Here is a 13291-nt window from a genome sequence, read left to right on the forward strand (position 1 = left end):
TCTGTTTACGTAAACTCTTGACCTTTTCAGGCTGTAATTCTAATCTATGGTCCGAGAAAAATTTTATTACCCATAGCAATTCTAAAATCCACACTGAATGTGGTCGTAAGTCCTTTGAGCTTACAGCTCTTAATGACTGGAACAAATGACTAAGAAAATGTAAGCTTTCATGTTTTATGACATCTAGTTTATATGTAAGAAATATTTGTAAGCTAATACAGTAGCTGATGAGTTCACTTTTTAAGCCCTGATATGACAATATTTAATATATTAAAATTTTTTACAGTTGTGATATGTATAGAGCTAGTGTTCGTCCTCTAGTTAACACCTTCTTTGCACTTGAGGATTAGTTTTCAGTTGTTCTGTCTGAATAAATAAGATTAGATACTGTAAATTGATTAATAATGTGCATCGTGGACATGGAATATTCACAGCTGCTACACACAGCATAAAGAAGCTCTACAGAGAAATTAGTGTCTGTGTTCCCATCCTTTGTATAGTTAATCCACTACTCGTGTCTGGTAGAATGTTGTAGGAAAACATTTTTTTATGTATTCCTTACAAGATGGGTGTGAGAAATGCTGTATTGTTAATTTACAATGTGATGTAAAGGAACATAACACCTCACATATCCATTTCAGTGGGCATGCTGCTAGTTAGAGACAGTCCATTATTTTGAGCTAGCAGATTCCACTATAGTTAGAGTTACAGGACTGTAAAGTTCATTGGGCCAATCTGTTCTAAATAACTCAGAGAAGTTCAAAAAAGTATTTGTTTCCTTCAAGAAGAAAGCAAAGAAGGAGGTGGAGGCAGAAGAAAACATTCTTTGGTGGAAGATGACAGACAGAAAGGCTGAAGTTGTGGAAAGCAGGTGAGCTTTTCACAAGGCCTTAGGGGAGCAGGCAGTTTTGTTTCTTTTTTTCAATTTAAATATGGTTTGTTAGGCTAAAATCCTTATTTTGTGTGTCACAGCTCTGGTGCTGAGTGCCATGGTGGTCAGTGCTGCTGTATGACATCTTCGTAGGCCTATGTTTCAGCCTAGGAATGTGTGTAGGTTGACATTCACAGCACCCTGTCGCCTTGACATTTTCCAGTGGATCCTTAAATTTTCTTTTCATGTACCAAAAATATGCAGATTAAGTTGATTGGCAACTTTACATTGTCCCGTGTTTATGTAACTGTGCCCTGAGATGCACTAGTACTCCATATACAGTATGTCCCTGCTTTGCATGAAATGTTGCCAGGTATAAGTTAATTGAATGAGTGAATGAATCAATCGATTGATCAATCAATCAATAAAAGGCAGCTCTGTGCTGCATTTGTTCAGAAGTCTAATGGCATGAAGAGATTACATAATGACATTTTAAATTGGCAACACATTTTTCAGATTAATTCATTTAAGAATCAAACAGAGAAATTTTAAAGAAAGATCATTTGAAGAGATTTATGAAAAAAATCTGCTTATGTAGTTGTTTTGTATTTTAATCATGTTTGATGTGCCAGTCTATTTTGAGAGGAGACACCACTGTGGTATTAGCTGATCAGATCAGACAGCTTTATCAGTTTAGCTGCATGATTGTATCACATACTGTACATGAGATCTTGTATGTGGTGGCCAGGTTTTGGTCCCAGGCATAGGATGAGCTGTTAGGAGCGCTAGGAAGAGATTGATCTTGGTTAAAATACAAGCAGGAACTATTTACGTTATAAGATTTTTCTCATATCCAGTTAGAATAATAAAGGTATACATTCAGTAAATTACTGGACCCAAAACCCCCTGCATACATGTATATCATTACCTGAAGATTTGCACCTATTTACTTTTTAAGTGTTTTTGTTTACAATCATTTTTAAAAATATTGTATGATCATTTTGCCTTTATAAACTGAAGAGAAAGGCAAATTCATAAATCAGAGCTGAATGCTTTTTATTGTGTCTGTAAAGAAATCAATTTAAAGCCAAATAGAACATTCCACATGAGGAGTCTTCAGGCTGTTATGTAAGGTATAGAGATTCATTGAAGAGGAAAAATAAAAATTATTCGCCTTGGGCTTTATTAAGAACAGTATGTGCTGTATTTGTACTGAGACTTGTAGGCATACCATACATGTTGAAAATTATCAAGTGCAGCATCTTTCCAGAAGTAGAGCTCTTTCCAGATAATTAATTTAATTATTCTCTTGAACAGATTCAAGCTTCTCCATGGTCTTAAATGAAATTACTGGAAACGAAACACAGATGAAAGTGTCCTTTCTATGAAGATTCCCCTATATGGTTGTTTTACAAATATCTACTTGTCATGAGCCAGATTTTATTAATGTATTTTCAATTTTAGCTCCTCCGGTGTTCCATACATTCCATATTGGCATTTTTGTTGAATTTTTCATGGGTTTTCTGTGTTTAAATTAAAGTATACATACTGTATATTCCAGATGGATTTAATTATTAATCATGTTTAATGTTTGTTTTTTGCTAGAAACCTTTCTCATAAGTTGTTAATTTTTTGTTATTTTTCCACATCATTTTGTTTGATCTTGGATGCTGTAGGAATTGATAATTAATAATCAATAAAACACTCACCCGGGGATGCCGATAAATATAGGAAAGTGTGTGATTTATCGTTTCCACCCAGGGGGATGCCAATAAATGTTGGAAATGGAAAGATGAATTTTAACTTGGTTAATTAATCATCAGTTTTGCTTTTGGAAATACTGGTAACTAATCAAATAATTTGGCAAGGCTCCTGCTTTAATTACCTTAACTTTCTCTGTAGTGACCTTTAGACTTATATCAAGGTACCTCAAACCTACTCATTTTAAGAAACTGGATAATACAATTTACTGATAAACACAAGGATTATAGAAATATGATAACTGCATATATATGTTGAGCCACAAGACAGGATGCAAACAGACTACACTGGACAGCCAAACATATAACACAGAGAGAACGGCTGTTTACATGCTATTTAGCGTTCTTCGCATAGATAAATAAATGTACGATACCAAGTCTTTAAAGGCGATGTCCAATGTTCTATGGAGTTGTTATTTGTTGTTGCTCTGGGTTAAAGTGGAAGATTCTTCTTGCATTGATGCATACTCTTTCTCCTTGGTGCATGATCCTTTGTTTCTGGTGTTCTGTGATACTTGCTTTCTGCTGTTAGGCCTTTTGCTGTGTTGTCTGCATCTTCAAAAGAAAACAAATTCCTCTTTATGGCAGAAGAGTTTAGATGCTAACGTTTCCTTCTTGAACTAATGGCTGCGTCTCAGCCTTTTTGGCCCACTGCCCATAACTTGGCTTGCCAGAGAGATTGTCAATTTCTGATCCACAAAGAGAAAGAGGTTGTCAGTTCTCAGCTCCCCTAACAGAGAACGTCTCATCAGCTTTTAGTTTCAGAGAGCGGGTTTCAGAGTTTTTCGGTCAGGGTACACAGAGAAATTCCCCTGGGAGTTCACAGAGAGTGTCCAGAGAAAATCCAGGATGGGATTAATGTAAATTGTTTTAAGGGAATGTATACCTTCTCCTGATTGGATTAAAGTTACTTTCAGTTACAAATCAATGCATCCTTATAAGAGATTTCTTCAGTCTATCAGAGCAGGGCCGGATTAAGATGAAATTGGGCCTGGTGGTGCCGTGCAAAAAAGGCCTATTTTTTCTCAGCATTGGTGCATGTGGATTCGACACTCACCGTACATGCGCACTCAGACCGACCAAAGAGCCTTAATTGCTTGTGATGCAATCAGCCAACCTTTATTGAACATGAATAATAATAACGACGTAGTATAGTAACAACTTGAGATTAACATCAAACTATGTAACATCAACATTCAATAGCAATTGTCTGAAAAGTGCACTTAATGCAGAAAATCTAACAATGAAATACACAAAATCTCGCAATTCTCTTATAAAACAGAGTAAGAAAAAAGTCACATTTAAAGGCTCTTGAGGGTAAAAATTTGTCCACAATTTAAATTTCATAATAGACCAGAATCCTGTTGAGGATTTTAAAAATTCTAATCATTCATGCCGGGCCTGCGGGCCAGCTTTTAGTTGTACCTTTACAGATAACCATTTAAATAGCCACCGATTTTTACTGTACAACTAACTTTCAAGGTGAAAAATTTACTACATGGCACTTACCGAACAATAATAAAGTGGCAAGAATCCCCAAGATATTGCAAAAAACCCAGCTAAATTACTAAGTAAACTGTTTAACGTAAAATTGATAGCATTAAATTGAAATCTTCGGTTAACAATAAACACAACGAAGTTACAGTTACGTCACAGCGCAAAGAACAATAGTAACTGTATAAAAGTAATGCTGTGTCTAGGTGTCTGAAAGTCAGACTCCAAATTTCATTCTAAGAATTAATTTGATGTTAATATAGCAAAGGAAAATTGTTCAGCTTCCAGAAAATTCTCGTTTGTTTTCATCTGGGCCTATTTCAGGAATGGGCCTAGCAGATTGGGCAATGACAATTTTGTCCTACAATGCCACTGTTTTGTACAGCTTTTTAGCAGTTACTAGACTGGTTGTTTATTAATTTTGCTCAGATTCTGAATCACATTTCACTTCCCAGACCTTAACTAAAAAAGAAATTTGAATGCCTTTCTCTGAAGGTAGGTACAACACCATAGACCTTGTAACGTCAACTGAAATATGTGTATGTACCTGTAAGTTTGTACCTTTTCCCTTACTTGTTGTTGTGGTACGCCTTTATGTTTAGGGCTGGCCTTTATACAGAGGGAGGGGAGTACCTGGCTTGGAGGGCCAACAGACTGTACGGGGAGGAGCTATGCGAATGTAAATAGGTGGCGGGAAAAAAAGGAGGTAGGAGAGAAGGAGGCCATAACAGAAAAAGGCATGAGGAAAAGGATTAACACCTCTTGGATATCGTCAGGTGAACCCGGGTTCATTCCAAGCAAATGATTTTTTCTTTCGGGAGGAAGGAATACGGGAGAGGACTTGACGGGCCAGCACAAGGAACTGTTAATCAGAACCTTTCCCGGAACAAGAGATATGGTCGGCGTCTCATTCACCACTACAGACTGAGATCAACGCTCCGTACAGATAAGATTTAAAAGACTATAAATCCATTGTTTTTTTTGTGTGTTTCCATTGGCTCATGTCTTTATTAGTAATGTATGTTTTTATGTGTTGGTGTTATGATTTGTGTGGGGAAGGGAAGCGCTGCAGCGTGATTTTATGTATATAAGGTTTTGTTGTTGTTACAGTGATCCTATATATTGTCTGCTAATAATCATTTTTTGCTTGATCCTGCTTTCACTGGTGTGTTTCTATAATTGAAGTGGGGAAGTAGAAAAGTAGTGTTGGTCACTCGCGCCCCGGATGATTTTTTTTCGTTTTGCTGCCTCTCAAATAGGGCAGTGTGTATTATAATTGTGCCGGATCTGAGAGCGGTACAGATTATTGGTAGCCCGTACGGGGAGCCGGTTGACTAATTTTCATCCACTGTATTTCATTTAGCCACTCACAAGTACCGTCAGAAATGTCGACAGAGAGCATTGAGCAGCGGTTTGCTAATTCTTGTGTAATGCCGGAGTGAGGTGAATTGCTAGGTCGCCACGTTACGGTCAGAGCACAAGAAGAGGTGGAGGAGGCAACGAGCCTGCTAGATACTTTATATATTTCGGCCAAGAGCCAGGGTCAGGAATCTATGGATGACGCACTGAACTTGCAGCCCCCATGGGCAGAGGTGCAGGTGCAGCTGGATGAGCTTCAAGTCCAGCTAGATGAAATGACTGAAGGGCGGTAGCTCGGGAAGAAGCTCTGCATGGATACGTGGATTCTGTGGTTGCCGATTTGCGGGAGTGGGTGCATGTACGTCTAAGAAGTCTGGAACAAAAGCTAGTAGACTGCCTACTGCGGCGCGATCAGCAATGGAAGGTAGAAATACAGGACGCGATGAGAAGGAGTATTACTACGTACTTTCAAACTCCGCGCCGATCGACGTTATTGGTTGAAGCGCGGCCGTCCTACTCCTCTACTGCTGCAGCTGCTGTACGGCTGGAATTTCCAAAACTGGAAGCTTCCTGTAAATCGGCAGAGGTGCTTTAATTCATTGAGCAAGCAGACGCGTTTTTAGAACTTCACCCATTAACGCTAGCTGAATTGATGGGCTTCTTGAGTACGTCTCTACAGGGACCAGCACGCCATTGGTGGCAGGCGGAAAAGAATAATATTAAGGACTGGGCATCTTTCCGTACGGCTTTTTTGGAAGCCTTCTTGCCGGCTGACTACCAAACTGAAGTCGAAGAACAGCTCCATCGCAACCCATTAGAGGCTTTGTTTACGAATACCGTGCACTCTGTCTAAAATGGAACCCCAATATGCCAGAAGAACACATGGTTAGACACATTCTTGGTGCTTGTAACCCGCGGCTTGCTGTAGCACTTAGGGGCACGGTGAGTTCAGTACAGTCCATGGTAAAAATCGGATCCTTGATTGAGAAGGATTGAGCTGCTATGAGGGGCAAAAAAGATCCTTCTAGAGGCACTTCTAGCAGAGATGCACACAAAGGCAAATATCCGAAGGACAAGGACCGGTCAGTGGGGGCTGAGCTCACCATGTTAAGCGCACAGTTGCCTTTACTAGTGGTACCGGTGAGAGTGCGAGACATTATAGGGAATGCTGTCATTGATACAGGGAGCACCTTTACCTTAATTAATCGCAGCTTGTGGGAAAAAATAAACTTGCCCGGAGAGCTGCTTAAGGGGGGTGGCACAGTAAAGTTCTTCTTGGCAGATGGGCGAGCATATGGGGATAGTGGCAAGGTTCTGATGCAGTTTAGATTGCAAAATATATGTTGGGAAGTCGCGGTGTATGTCTTGGAGGATGCATTCCTGTCTATGCCACTACTCCTAGGGCTGGATTCCATCGTGGCAGCCGACATCATTTTGCACCCAAGGACTCATGAATATGTAATGCCTGGAGGGGGGGTGTTCAGTTTTGAGGTAAAAGGGCGTGATGAATTACACTGGCCAAAAGTAAATTACTATTTTGCAGTACCAGTTAAAGATATCAGCCCTGTGGAGGACAGCATTTGTTCTCAGCCCTGCGAGGTGCAACCTATTCTGAGGAGATGGCCCATGGTATGGACGGACAAACTTGGGCGGACGGAGGTTATTCACCATCATATATACACAGTTGATGAAGTCCCTTTCCGTCAGAGAGCTTACAGGGTCTCTCCTATGAAGAGAAAGGTTATCAAAGAGTGGGTTGATCGTATGCTGCTGGAAGGTATTCTTGAACCCTCTACCTCAGCCTGGGCATCTCCAGTGGTGTTGGTGCGTAAGACCAATGGAACCTTTCGCTTTTGTGTGGACTACCGTGGGCTAAATGCCAAAACTACCAGCGACGCCTATCCTATGCCCCTGGTGCATGAAATTTTAGAATCCTTACAAAGCGCAGTGATTTTTAGCACTCTGGATTTACAATCAGGATATTGGCAGGTATGCATGGGAGAAGAGAGTGTGGCCAAGACTGCAGTGATCACTCCTGATGGCTTATTCCAATTCCGAGTAATGCCTTTCGGCTTGAAGAATGCGGGGGCATCTTTTCAATGCCTAATGGAACAAGTGCTGAGGGGGCTGATTGGGAAAAACTGTTTTGTCTATATTGATGATATCATTGTCTTCTCTCCGTCAATAGAGCAACACCTCCGGGACCTAAATGAGATCTTCCATCGGCTTCAGCAGGCTCGACTGACCTTAAACATCAGTAAATGTCACCTTGGACAACCGCAACTTACCTTCCTCAGTCATGTGGTATCAGCAAAAGGTATTGGTGTGGATCCAGAGAAAATCATGGCCCTTGTGGACTACCCACCTATTTCAGAAATTAAATCCCTTCAGCGGTTTTTGGGAATGGTGGGTTGGTTCCACAAGTTCATACCCAGATTAGCTGACACTGCAGACCCATTACATCGCCTGCTGAGGAAGGGAACCTCATGGCAATGGACTCCGGAGTGCCAAAATTCATTTGAGCAACTGAAGAAACATCTGATGGAATCTCCAGTTTTGGCACAACCTATTCCACTGCTCACCTTCCAAGTCCAGACCGACGCGAGCAATGTGGGGCTTGGGGCTTAACTCAGATCAAAGAGGGAGAAGAACGAGTTATTGCCTATGCATCAAGGTCTCTCCGTGGCCCCGAATTCAACTATTCAGCGCCTGAGAAGGAGTGTCTCGCAGTCGTATGGGCAGTGGAAAAGTGGCGTCATTATCTTGAGGGGTCATTATTCGAGGTGTATACAGACCACCGTGCTCTGGCCTGGGCATTTAATTGCTCGAAGATGTCCTCACGACTCACCAGGTGGGTTCTTCGTCTCCAGCAGTTCACTTTTAAGGTTTTTTATCGAAAGGGTTGTGGAAACGTGGTTCCGGATGCGCTGTCCAGGATTCCAGAGCCTCAGGAGGTATCTTCAATAGCCCTGATTTCGACTCGGGGTTGGGACCTTCCACTTGACATCTCAGATATAGCCCGAGCCCAGGATCACAGTCTGGTTTGTCGGGAAGTACGGGAAAACGCTGAGTCACGAACGGGACACATTCATTTCCAAGAGCTCCAAGGGATATTGTATCGCTGTGTGCCATCAAAACTCGGGGGTGAGAAATACCAACTAGTCGTCCCCGAGGTCCTTCTTCCTGAGTTCTTGGCTTATTTTCATGACAGCCCTTTCGACGGTCACCTTGGCAGATTGAAGATTCTAAAAAAGGTATTGGAGGTAGCCTGGTGGCCCACCGTGAGGAAGGACATGTGGAGACATGTGAGAACCTGTACCATATGCCAGCAGTACAAAAACCCACCGGGGCTTCCTGCAGGACAACTGCAATCAACAAATCTCACTGAACCGGGAGAGATGTGGGGAATTGACATTATGGGACCACTGCCGCCAAGTAGGAACAAGAGGACCATCCTTGTAGTGGTGGTAGATTATTTCTCCAAATGGGTGGAGCTTTTTGCTTTGCCAAACTCAACCACTGAATGGCTGTGCTCCACTCTAAAGAATGAAATGTTTACCCGCTTGGGGGTTCCAAAGATCATCATTTCCAACAGAGGTCCACAATTTACCAGCTCTGAGATGGAAAGTTTCATGAAGGATTGGGGGGTAACCCATAAGAAAACCACAGCATACCATCCACAGTTCAACCTCACGGAGCGAGTGAATCGAAACCTGAAAACTATGATAGCCTCCTACATCGGTACCCGCCACCAGGACTGGGATCAGAGGCTTCCAGAGTTAAGAATGGCCATCAATTCCGCGTGGCATGAGAGTACTGGTGAATCGCCTGCTTGTTTGGCTCTCGGAAGACAGATATTAGGTCCCCTAGAGCGGCTTGTCACCCCCCCAACTCCTGATTCATCCCAATATTGCAAAGTCTTGCAGCTGGAAAATTTGAAGGCTCTGGTTAAAGAGAGATTGGTGTGTTCCAAGGCTAAACAAGCCCGGTTTTACAATAAGCGCCGAAAGAAGGTTAGTTATTCTGAAGGGGACCGGGTTTGGCTAAGGACTCACTACATCTCAAAAGCATCATCCAGATTTACATCCAAGCTAGCGCCAAAATGGTTTGGTCCAGCCACAGTATTAAAACAATTAGGGCCCGTTAATTACCAAGTCCAATGGCAAACTGACAGTAACATGAAAACAGATACATTCCATGTGACCAACATGAAACCCTACTATGCCCCAATGGAGGGTTTGGAGGGGGGGACTCTGTAACGGTCAACTGAAATATGTGTATGTACCTTTTCCCTTACTTGTTGTTGTGGTACGCCTTTATGTTTAGGGCTGGCCTTTATACAGAGGGAGGGGAGTACCTGGCTTGGAGGGCCAACAGACTGTACGGGGAGGAGCTATCCGAATGTAAATAGGTGGCGGGAAAAAAAGGAGGTAGGAGAGAAGGAGGCCATAACAGAAAAAGGCATGAGGGAAAAGATTAACACCTCTTGGATATCATCAGGTGAACCCGGGTTCAACGCTCCATACAGATAAGATTTAAAAGACTATAAATCCATTGGTTTTTTTGTGTGTTTCCATTGGCTCATGTCTTTATTAGTAATGTATGTTTTTATGTGTTGGTGTTATGATTTGTGTGGGGAAGGGAAGCGCTGCAGCGATTTTATGTATATAAGGTTTTGTTGTTGTTACAGTGATCCTATATATTGTCTGCCAATAATCATTTTTTGCTTGATCCTGCTTTCACTGGTGTGTTTCTATAATTGAAGTGGGGAAGTAGAAAAGTAGTGTTGGTCACTCGCGCCCCGGATGATTTTTTTTCTTTTTGCTGCCTCTCAAATAGGGCATTGTGTATTATAATCGTGCCGGATCTGAGAGCGGTACAGCCTGTGTTCAGGTCTATCTGGTATCATGACATTGGGACTTATTTTAGTTTTTCCTCAACTTCTATTTTATGTATTTACTTAGCTTTTTCACTTTAGGAGTTTTTTTGAATTAGTTAACTGTTTCAATTTTACTTAGACAGTGATTACACCAACTTGTATATTTTGTATATTTTCCTCTTTTACACCTTAGTCCCCAATAGAATGCCAGGAAAAGTGTGTGTGCAAGCAGCTTATATATCAGCACCAGTAACACTTTAGTTTAGGTACTGCAAAAGTGCATCTATTACTCATTTACTCATATACCAATACCTTAACAAAGGCTTTTTTTGGTCTTAATCACACTTATAAAGAGGTTATGAGCATGCACTGACTGATACAGCGTGTTGCCGCACCCACCACACGACTTATAAAAAAATCAGTAGATGGGTTATTCATCTCTATGCTCTGTGGCAAATGGACATGATAGTAAAATTACTTGTTAATATGAAGGATTCACAGGTCTTATACTAAATATGAGGGACGTTCAAAAATTTTTCACACTTTTTTAAACTGTATTTATTAAGAAATTCAAAAACAAATTACATCACTTTTCTAAATAGTCACCTTCATTTGTGATGCAATTTTCCCAGAGTCATACCAACTTTTTAATGTCCAATTACTACTCCTCCCGCCTTCACCATTTCCATTGAAAATATAAAAGTGGGGAAACTTTATGAACATCCCTCGTATGTAATATCAAGAGAAATGTGTCTCAGTTAACCACATCGGACCACTTTTATCAGTAGGTCATAATGCAGAGATGAATAAACTCTTCACTGATGCTTTGTAAGTGTTATGAAGACCCAAAGATTTGTTTAAGGTCTTGTTACATAGTCGAAAATGAATAATAGATGCATTTTTGCAGTACCTAAACTAAAGTGTTACCTCAGTACCCTTCTCCTGCTGTTTTAGGTAAGTTAACCATAAAAGTATGAATGAAAGGTTACTTCTCTGAAAATGAATAGAATTCATGTATGCAATTATGTACGGAAACATATGATTTAATTGACAAAACTAATATTATCTGCTGAATATTATTAGAAAGACCTACAGCAAATTAATGTTTGAACGAATTCAATACATGGGAAAGGTGCAGCTCTCCTTAGTGATTAAAATAGAACATGGATTTAGAATGTGAGCTGCAGTTGTTTTCCTGGGCAGAAGATCAGAGCCACTGGTTGTGCAACAAGGATCACGTTGTGGTAGACAATTTCCACAGTGCATGAAGAGGCTGATTGTGACACAAATAGCAAGGGCAGAGCAAGACTACAGTTTCCTTGTGTTAAAAGAGTTACTTAATGGTATAATGTACAGGTATAACATACTATGGGTGGGTAACCATTCATCCGTGCCCAAAGACCTACTTTTGCTTCTGTACATCTTCAGGCTGGAATTAAAATCTTTCAGATAATATGCCTGTTATACAATAAATTGGTTCATATCCAAGTTCTTGGTTATTTATATCATTTTAATAAGTTACTGGGTTTTAACTGATAACAACTGGGCAACATATTTTAGTTGCTTTTCTCCTGTAAAAGGTTAATATTGATAGTGATTTTATGCTAATTTTGCAAATTTTGTATTATTAGTTATTTTTCTTTTAGTAATTATTGAGTATTGTTCTTTTGGGAATAAGTTAAAAATTAACAATTAAAATGTTTTACATTACTCAAATTGGAGTCTGCTGTGTATGATCGTCCATTTAGGTTACAATTTTAACTATTTGACATTGTAAAGTTATGTTAAAAAGCATGCATTTAATTTAAACTACTAACACATATAATCACTTTCTATATTTTTGCTTTTGTTTTTGAATACAACTTATTGGTAACCAAATTATTTAACTTACAAAAATGTGATAACTGACTCCTGGATGAAGTAGGTAACATATGTTAAAGGTCCCAGCTTTCATATAAGGTTAACTTAATTTCCCAATGCACCTGAACATTATGCCATGTGTACTTGTTCTTAATCTATTGTATTATTCTATTGTCTATGTATTATTCACTGTGACTGACCTTTTCGATCTCACAGAAAAAAGTGTAATTTGAATTCACCTTGAAAAGGGTCATATTGTGTAAAGTCAATAATAGGAGAATCAAAGCAAAATATAATAAAAAGATATAAAATGAAAGGATATAAAATATAAAACTTAGTGTAACTTGATTAATTGAAACTGTCTGTTGCAGAAGAAACTTGAATAGTTTCCTAGAAAAAGATTGAAATAAAGACAAATTCTGATCTTAAATAAAGAAAAGTTGTGATCTTTTGAAGTAAAAGTAAAAATAAAAATGACATTTAGGCTTTAAATTTCTTTAATGTTCACACTTTTACTTGCATAAGTATAATATATAGGGTGAGCAGGTGGGCTATTGCTAAGATATTAGCCAGGGTAATGGCTCCACCAGATTGCCACAAGGCAGAGCAAGATACTGTTGACAACCCCCATGGAAAAAGAGAATCCACACCAGCATCAGTAGAGGTCTTGAATAGTCCAGTTTAAGAATGCGGTGGCCCCTAGGATCTGTAAGTCCTAAGTGTGTGCCGAGTGCTCCAGAAGGGTAAGAGGCAGGGGCACCACCATATATCAGAAAGGAAAACATGTAATCTTCACCAAGGATGCTAAAGAGCAGACCACCCAGCAGTTGCTAGATTTGTATTACACTCTTGCAATAGGCTAAGCAAAAGAGTTTCAAAAGAGTATATTTATTACAGTGCTGTTTTTCACATTGTCCAGGAAGCTGAGAGACAGCATTGAAGACCTGGCCATTTATGAGAAAATTCTAGGCTCATGGCTCCAAGGAAACCAGGAGCTGCTAGAGGAAATTCTAAACTGGTGTTCCTGTAGCTAACAGAAGACTGGCTCTGATATGGAAATGCATCTTC

The sequence above is a fragment of the Polypterus senegalus genome, chromosome 5 (genome assembly GCF_016835505.1).
Source record: "Polypterus senegalus isolate Bchr_013 chromosome 5, ASM1683550v1, whole genome shotgun sequence".
Classification (NCBI taxonomy): Eukaryota; Metazoa; Chordata; class Cladistia; order Polypteriformes; family Polypteridae; genus Polypterus; species Polypterus senegalus.